Source organism: Chiloscyllium plagiosum, chromosome 22 (assembly GCF_004010195.1).
Source record: "Chiloscyllium plagiosum isolate BGI_BamShark_2017 chromosome 22, ASM401019v2, whole genome shotgun sequence".
In the NCBI taxonomy this organism is placed as follows: Eukaryota; Metazoa; Chordata; class Chondrichthyes; order Orectolobiformes; family Hemiscylliidae; genus Chiloscyllium; species Chiloscyllium plagiosum.
Genome location: NC_057731.1, coordinates 42,615 through 51,384, shown reverse-complemented (window position 1 = coordinate 51,384; position 8,770 = coordinate 42,615).

Here is an 8,770-nt window from a genome sequence, read left to right as displayed (position 1 = left end):
TGGATGGGGTGTGTTGGAGGCGGGAGAAGGGGTCGTCAGAGGGTGGGCGGGAATCCTGGTTGAAGAAGTAGGTGTGGAGGCAAAGGCGGCAGAAGAATTGTTCGATGTCATGCCGCGTGTTGAACTCGTTAATCCGGGAGCGTAAGGGAATGAAGGTGAGGCCTCTGCTGAGGACTGATCTTTCATCCTCAGACAGGGGTAGTTCTGGATGGTGAAAACACAGCAGGGCTGGTAGCTAGGACCTGGTGTGGGGGTGGGGTTGGGCGTGGGGGCGTGGACGGAGGTCGGCGTGTGGGCGGGGTTGGGAGTTGGGGCAGGGACGGAGATCGGCGTGGGGGGCGGGGTTAGGCATGGTGACGGAGATCGGCGTGGGGGGCGGGGTTAGGCATGGTGACGGAGATCGGCGTGGGGGCGGAGTTAGGCATGGTGACGGAGATTGGCGTGGGGGCGGAGTCGCATGCGGTGGGGTGGTCGTACAGGTTAGTGATGTCACTGGGGGCAGAAGTGGCTGCGGTGACGGCAACCCAGGGGGCGGAAGTGGCTGTGGCGCCGACAGAAACGGTGTTATTCTCGATAGCCGCGGAGGCCGCGAATCTGTTGGCGATGGTCTTCCTGGCGATCGTGGCGGTGGTTGTCTGGGCGGCGATCGCGATCGTGTTAGATGAGGCCCCAATCAAGTTGGCTGCCTTGACTGGATGGTGTTGAGCTTCTTGAGTGTAGTCATACAGGCAAATAAAAAGTATTCCATCACACTCCTGACATGTGCCTTGTAAGTGGTGGACATAATTTGAGAAGTCAGGAGGTGAGTTACTTAACACAGAATTCCCAGCCTCTAGTCTGATCTTCTAGACCATGACGAGTATATCATCAGCATAAGGCAGTAAGCTCAATGCTCAGCCAAATCCCAGCAACCTTCTTCATATGAGAAGCAGGAGATGTGCGCAGCTGGAATATAAATAACCAAATGCTATCCCAACACTTTCCCTGGTGTGGCAGGATGGGGTTGTATCACATTTAAGAGAGTCACAAGTCCAAAATGCTACATATGATTTACACACATCTGGAAAAGCATGGCTTAATTCGGGACTGTCAGCATGGCTTTGTGTGGGGCAGGTCATATCTTGCTAACTTGATTTTTTTTGAGGTAGTGATAAAGGTGATTGATCAAGATAGAACATGTGGATGTTGTCTACATGGATTTTAGTAAGGTTTTCGACAAGGTCTCTCATGGTAGGCTCATTGAGAAGATTAAGATGTTTTGGATGCGTGGTGACTTGGCTGGTTAGATTCAGAATTGGCTTGCCCATAGGAGAGGGTAGTGGTGGAAAGGTGCTTTTCTGGCTGGATGTCTGTGACTAGTTGTGTTCTGCAGAGATCCGTACTGGGATCTCTGTTGTTTGTGATTTATATAATGATTTGGATGAAAACGTGGATGGGTGGGTCAGCAAGTTTGCAGATGACACTAAGCTCGGAGGAGGAGTTGTGGATTGTACAGAAGGTTGTCAAGGATACTGCAGGATATAGATCAGTTGCAGATATCAGCGGAGAAATGTCAGATGGAGTTTAATCCAGGCAACTGTGAAGCTTTGCACTTGGGGGTCTCGTCAAATATAAAGGGAAAGAATAGAGTCAATGGCAGGATCCTGAACCACACTGATGTATGGGGGATCTTGAGGTTCTAGTCCAAAGCTCCCTGAAAGTGGCCACATAAGTAGATAGGATGGTAAAGAGGGCATATGCTGATAATGTGTTGCTGGAAAAGCGCAGCAGGTCAGGCAGCATCCAAGGAGCAGGAGAATTGACGTTTCGGGCATGAGCTCTTCTTCAGGAAAGGCATATGTCATGCTTGCCTTTCTTGGTTGCAACATTGAATACAAGAGTCAGGAAGTCATTTTGCAGCTTTATAAGACTTTGGTTAGGCCACACTTAGAATATTGCGTTTAACATTACAGGAAGGATGTGGTGGCTTTGGATAGGGTGCAAAAGGCGTATACTGGGATGTTACCTGGATCAAAGGTTATGCACTATAAAGAGAGTTGGACAAACTCTGGGTGTTTTCTCTGGAGCAGCAGAGGCTAGGGGAGACTTGATAGAAGTTTCTAAAATTATGAGAGGCATAGATAGGATTGACAGTCAGAATCTTTTTACCAGAGTTGAAATGTCTATTACTAGGGGGCATGTATTTAAGGTAAGAGATAACAATCAGGTCACAATTCTTCTTTGAAGTGGCAGTATAATGGCTGGCTGCAGTGTATGCACTCCATGGTAGAGGTCATACTACTACAACAGACCAGGAAGGACATGATTGTACTTCAATCCAAATGGCCTACATGCGAGGATTTTCGAAATGTGGCTGCGCAGATATTGGGCGCATTGGTTTCATTCTTCTAGAATTCCTTGGATTCTAGAATTGGTCCCTGAGGATTAGAAGACAGGAAGCGTAGCCTTGTTATTCAAAACAGGAAGAAAAGAGAATAAAGAAACTACAGGTCGTTCTGGTATAACGCGCATTTCATCAACAGATAGCTTTGGCAAATAGAATTAACGAGAATCCAAAGAGTTTTTACATCAAGGACAAAAGAGTAACTAGGGAGAGAATAGGGCCCTTTACAGATCAGCAGGGCAGCCTTTGTGTGGAGTCGCAGAAAATGGGGGAAGATACTAAACAAGTATTTTGCATCAGTGTTTACGGTGGAAAAGGATATGGAAGATCTAGAATGTAGGGAAATAGATGGTGACACCTTGAAAAATGTCCATATTACAGAGGAGGAAGTGCTGGATGACTTGAAACACATAAAGGTGTACCCTAGAACTCTGTGGGAAGCTAGAGAAGTGATTCCTGGGCCTCTTGCTGAGATATTTCTATCATCAATACCTCACAGGTGAGGTGCCGGAAGACTAGAGGTTGGCTAACGTGGTGCCACTGTTTGAGAAGGGTGGTAAGGTCAAGCCAGGAAACTATAGACCAGTGAGCCTGACATCTGTGGTGGGCAAGTTGTTGGAGGGAATCCTGAGGGACAGGATGTACATGTATTTGGAAAGGCAAGGACTGATTAAGCATGGTCAACATGGCTTTGTGTGTGAGAAATCATGTCTCACAAACTTGATTGAGTTTTTTGAAGAAGTAACAAAGAAAATTGATGAGGGCAGAGCGGTAGATGTGATCTATCTGGACTTCAGTAAGGCGTTTTCAAGGTTCCCCATGGGAGACTGGTTAGCAAGGTTAGATCTCACGGAATACAGGGAGAACTAGCCATTTGGATACAGAACTGGCTCAAAGGTAGAAGACAGAGGGTGGTGGTGTAGGGTTGTTAGGGTTGTTTTTCAGACTGGAGGCCTGTGACACCCCACTGGTTACAAAGATGTTGCCAGGGTTGGAGGAGTTGAGCTATAAGGAGAGGCTGAACAGGCTGGGGCTATTTTCCCCCTGGAGCGTTGGAGGCTGAGGGGTGACGTTATAGAGGTTTACAAAATTGAGAGGCATGGATAGGGCAAATAGGCAAAGTCTTTTCCCTGGGGTGGGGGAGTCCAGAACTAGAGGGCATAGGTTTAGGGTGAGAGGGGAAAGATATAAAAGAGACCTAAAGGGCAACGTTTTTACACAGAGGGTGATACGTGTATGGAATGAGCTGCCAGAGGAAGTGGTGGAGGCTGGTACAATTGCAACATTTAAAAGGCATCTGGATGGGTATATGAATAGGAAGGGTTTGGAGGGATATGGGCTGGGTGCTGGCAGGTGGCACTAGATTGGGTTGGGATATCTGGTCAGTATGGACGGGTGGGACTGAAGGGTCTGTTTCCATGCTGTATATCTCTATGACAGGTTGGCTATAACGCTTTTAGCGAATTGTGGGTGCTGTTTGGATCACGCAAACTCTCTACTGAATGGGTATATCGATTTGCTTTCGTGATTTTCTATAGCACAAGGAATTTTCTATTGCAGAGGAATGTAACTGTCGCATTATACCAGAATGCCCTGTATAAGCAAGTTACCCTGACATCAGTAGGAAAATTGCTGGAATCTACTTTTAGGGACATGGTAACAAGGCACATGAAAAATCATAAGGTAGGTTCAACACGCATGTGTGAAGGTCAAAGAGTATTTGACAAATATGATAGTTTTATTAGATTGTAACTAAAATGATGAGGGGGAACCAATGCATGTAGCATGTTTAAAGTTTGAGAAGCATTCAATTAGGTGCCACACGAAATTATCACAGAGCAACCATGTATTAATTCAAACTACAGGGCATTCTGGTATAATGCGACAGCTGCTTTCCTCTGTAGCCTTGCACTATAGAAAATTGCGCTATGGGAAACTGATATAGAAAGTTGCCCTGCAGAAGGTCACTATAGAAAATTTGTGTTGACAAAACGCATGTTTTACTAGAACGACCTTACTATATACAGTCGGTTCTGATATAACGTGATAGTTCCGTTCTTGTGTGATCTCGCAATAGCTGTGCCATTTAAACTAATGGGGACAGAATCACATTATACTCAACACATGTAAGGAAAGTTGCATTCTATAAGAATTATAGCAGAACTGACTGTACTGAAGATCTGAAATAAAAACAGAATGTGCTGGAGAAACTCAACTCTCCTTTAACTCATATCACGTTCTCATGTAAAAGGGTGGCTATGTGGACCCACATAGATTCCAGTTATGCCTGTCTCTGCCCCATCCACAACTCTTTCTCTGGAACTATACAGATCATGAACTCTATCCTTTATCTTGATTTACCCCCACCTTCCCCACTGCCTCAGTGTTCTGTTTTCATGGGTTTGTTTTCAAAGCTGATCCATTTTCTGCTATTAACATCTACCATGAACATGTAGTGTTCATCTGGGGCAGAGCATTCCACTCTCTGGGTGAAGACGTTTCTCCTCAACTCTGTTCTAAATAGCCTACCCTTTATTTTTAAACTATGTCCTCTGGTTCTGCACTCACTCATCAGCAGAAACATGCTTCCTGCCTCCAGAGTGTCCAATCCTTTAATATTCTTATATGTCTCTATCAGATCCCTTCTCATCCTTTTAAACCCAGTCGCTCCAATCTTTCAACATATGGTAGTCCTACCATTCTGGGAATTAACCTCATGAACCTACACTGCACTCCCCCAATAGCCAGAATGTCCTTCCTCAAATTTGGAGACTAAAACTGCACACAATACTCCAGGTGCAGTCTCTCCTACATTGCAAAGGCTGTGGTGGAAGAAAGAGGATATAAATATAAATATTATATAAATTCCATTCAGTTCATCCATTACCCTAGGTCATTATTACATCGGGGAGATTGCTTGTGTCTTCTCCAGTGAAGACAGATCCAAAGTACCTATTCAACTCTTCTGCCATTTCCTCGTTCCCCATAATAAATTCACCAGTTTCTGTCTTCAAGGGCCCAATTTTAGTCTTAACATTTTTTTCTTTTCACATACCTAAAAATGCTGTTACTATCCTCCTTTTATATATTTGGCCAGTTTGCCTCATTTTTTCTCCACGTATTGCCTTTTTAGTTATCCTCTGTTGCTCTTTAAAAGTTTCCCAGTACTTCGGCTTCCCGCTCATCTTTGCTATGTTATACTTCTTCTCTTTTATCTTTATACACTCCTTAACTTCCCTCGTTAACCATGGCCGCCCCTGCCTCCTCTTAGGATATTTTCTCCTCTTTGGAATGAACTGATTCTGCACCTTCTGCATTATGTCCAGAAATACCTGCCATTGTTGTTCCACTGCCATCCCTGCTAGGGTATTGAACCATTGAACTTTGGCCAGCTCCTCCCTCATAGCTCCCTTTGTTCAACTACAATACTGACACTTCCGATTCTCCCTTTTCCTTCTCAAATGGCAGATTAAAACGTATCATATTATGGTCACTACCTCCTAACGGCTCCTTTACTTCGAGCTCCCTGATCAAATCTGATTCATTGCACCAGATCCAGAATTGCCTTCTCCCTGGTAGGCTCCAGTACAAGTTGTTCTAAGAATCCATCTTGGAGGCACTCCACAAATTCCCTTTCTTGGGGTCCAGTACCATCCTGATTCTCCCAGTCTACCTGCATGTTGAAATATCCCGTAACAACTGTAGTAATACCTTTGCAACAGGCCAATTTCAACTCCTAATTCAACTTACACCCTACAGCCAGACTACAGTTTGAGGGCCTGTAGATAATTCCCATTAGGGTCTTTCTACCCTTAGAATTTCTTAGCTCTATCCATACTGACTCTACGTCTCCTGATTCTATGTCCCTCCTCAAAAGGACTGAATATCATTCCTCACCAACAGGGCCACCCCACCCCCTCTGCCTATCAGTCTGTCCTTTCAATAGCACGTATAGCCTTGAATATTATTTCCCAGGCCCTGTCCACTTGAAGCCATGTCTCAGTTAGCCCCACAGCACCATACCTGCTAATTTTCAACTGAGCCTCAACCTCATCCACCTTATTTAGAACATAGAACAATACAGCGCAGAACAAGCCCTTCGGCCCTCGATGTTGTGCCAACCTATGAACTATTCTCAGCTTGTCCCACTGTAATATCCCATCATCATCCATGTGCTTATCCAAGGATTGTTTAAATCTCCCTAATGTGGCTGAGTTAACTACATTGGCAGGTAGGGCATTCCACACCCTTACCACTCTCTGATAAAGAACCTGCCTCTGACATCTGTTTTAAATCTATCACCCCTCAATTTTTACTTATGCCCCCTCGTATAAGCTGACGTCATTATCCTAGGAAAAAGACTTTCACTGTCTATCCTATCTAATCCTCTGATCATCTTGTATGTCTCGATCAAATCCCCTCTTAGCTGCCGCCTTTGCAATGAGAACAGACCCAAGTCTCTCAGCCTTTCCTCATAAGACCTTCCCTCCAAACCAGGGAACATCCTGGTGAATCTCCTCTGCACCTTTTCCAGTGCTTCCTCATCCTTCTCGAAATAAGGCAACTACAACTGTACACAATATTCCAAGTGTGGCTATACTAGTGTTTTGTACAGTTGCAGCATGATATTGCAGCTCCGGAACTCAATCCCTCTACGAATTAAACCTAACACCATATGCCTTTTTAACAGCACTATTAACCTGGGTGGCAGCTTTCAGGGATCTGTGTACATGGACACCAAGATCCCTCTGCATATCCACACTACCAAGAATCTTTCCATTGACCCAGTACTCTGCCTTCCTGTTATTCTTCCCAAAGTGCATCACCTCACGCTTAGCTGCATTGAACTCCATTTGCCACCTGTCAGCCCAATTCTGCACTTATCCAAGTCCCCCTACAACCTGTAACATTCTTCCAATCTGTCCACTACTCCACCAAATTTAGTGTCATCTGTAAATTTACTAATCCATCCACCTATGCCTGCGTCTAAGTCATTTATAAAAATGACAAATAGCAGTGGTCCCAAAACAGATCCTTGTGGCACACCACTAGGAGCCGGACTCCTGGCTGAATATTTTCCATCAACCACTACTCGCTGCCTTCTTTCAGAAAGTTAAAAATCATACAACACCAGGTTGTAGTCCAACAGGTTTAATTGGAAGCACACTACTTTCGGAGCGACGCTCCTTCATCAGGTGATAGTGGAGGACTCGATCGTAACACAGAATTTATAGCAAAAAGTGTGATGTAACTGAAATTATACATTGAAAAATTGATTGTCTGTTAAGCCTTTCATCTGTTAGAATACAGTGATAGTTTCACTTCTTTCATGTGTAAATCACAAAACCTTTTTTTTAAAGTTGCATTCTCGGGTTAGCTGTTAACAATGGTGATAGCTAGACAATATGTTGAAGGTGGAGAAAGTGAGGACTGCAGATGCTGGAGATCAGAGCTGAAAATATGTTGCTGGAAAAGCACAGCAGGTCAAGCCCTTCAGGAAGAAGGGCTCATGCCCGAAACGTCGATTCTCCTGCTCCTTGGATGCTGCCTGACCTGCTGCACTTTTCCAGCAACACATTTTCAGCAATATGTTGAAGGTGTTAGCCCCCTGTGTTCTCTGTCTATGATTCTAATCTAAAAAGTGAGATAACAGAGTTTTACATAAATTCATGCAGTTTTTGAGCTCAGAGTTCTACATGAATGTATGCAGTTTTTGAGCAAAGTGCAATGTAACTCTGCAAGTACAAATTCACCCCACAAAATGTGTGTGCACGTGGGTCTTTGTCTGTCTGTGTGTGTGTCTGTCTGGGGTGGGGGTTGTGAGTGTGAGAAAGTGTGTGTGTGTGTGTGTGTGTGTAGTGAGTGCAGAGTGTCTTAAGTCTATGAGGGGGTGCATGTGTGAGTATGGGAGTGTGTTTGTCCATAAGGGTATGTGTGGGTGTCTGTGTGCGCGTCTGTGTGTACCTGTGTCCGTGTGTATGTGAGAGTGTGTGTGTGTGTGTAGTGCAATGGTGATCACCTGTAATGTGATATGAACCCAAGGTCCCAGTTGATGCCCTCCCTATGGGTACTGAACTTAGCTATCAGCCTCTGCTGCCTGTCCCGAAGTCCACCTTGGAGGATGGTCACCCGAAAGTCCTAACTTTCAGAAAGCGAGTTTCTAATCCAAACTGCTAAATCACCCTCAATTCCATGTCTCGGTATTTTCTCCAACAACCTGCCATGTGGACCCTTATCAAAGGCTTTACTGAAGTCCATGTATACCATGTCAACTGCCCTGCCCTCATCTACATGCTTGGTCACCTTCTCAAAACACTCAGTGAGGTTTGTGAAACATGACCTACCCTTGACGAAACCATGTTGACTATCTGAAATCAAATTGTTGCT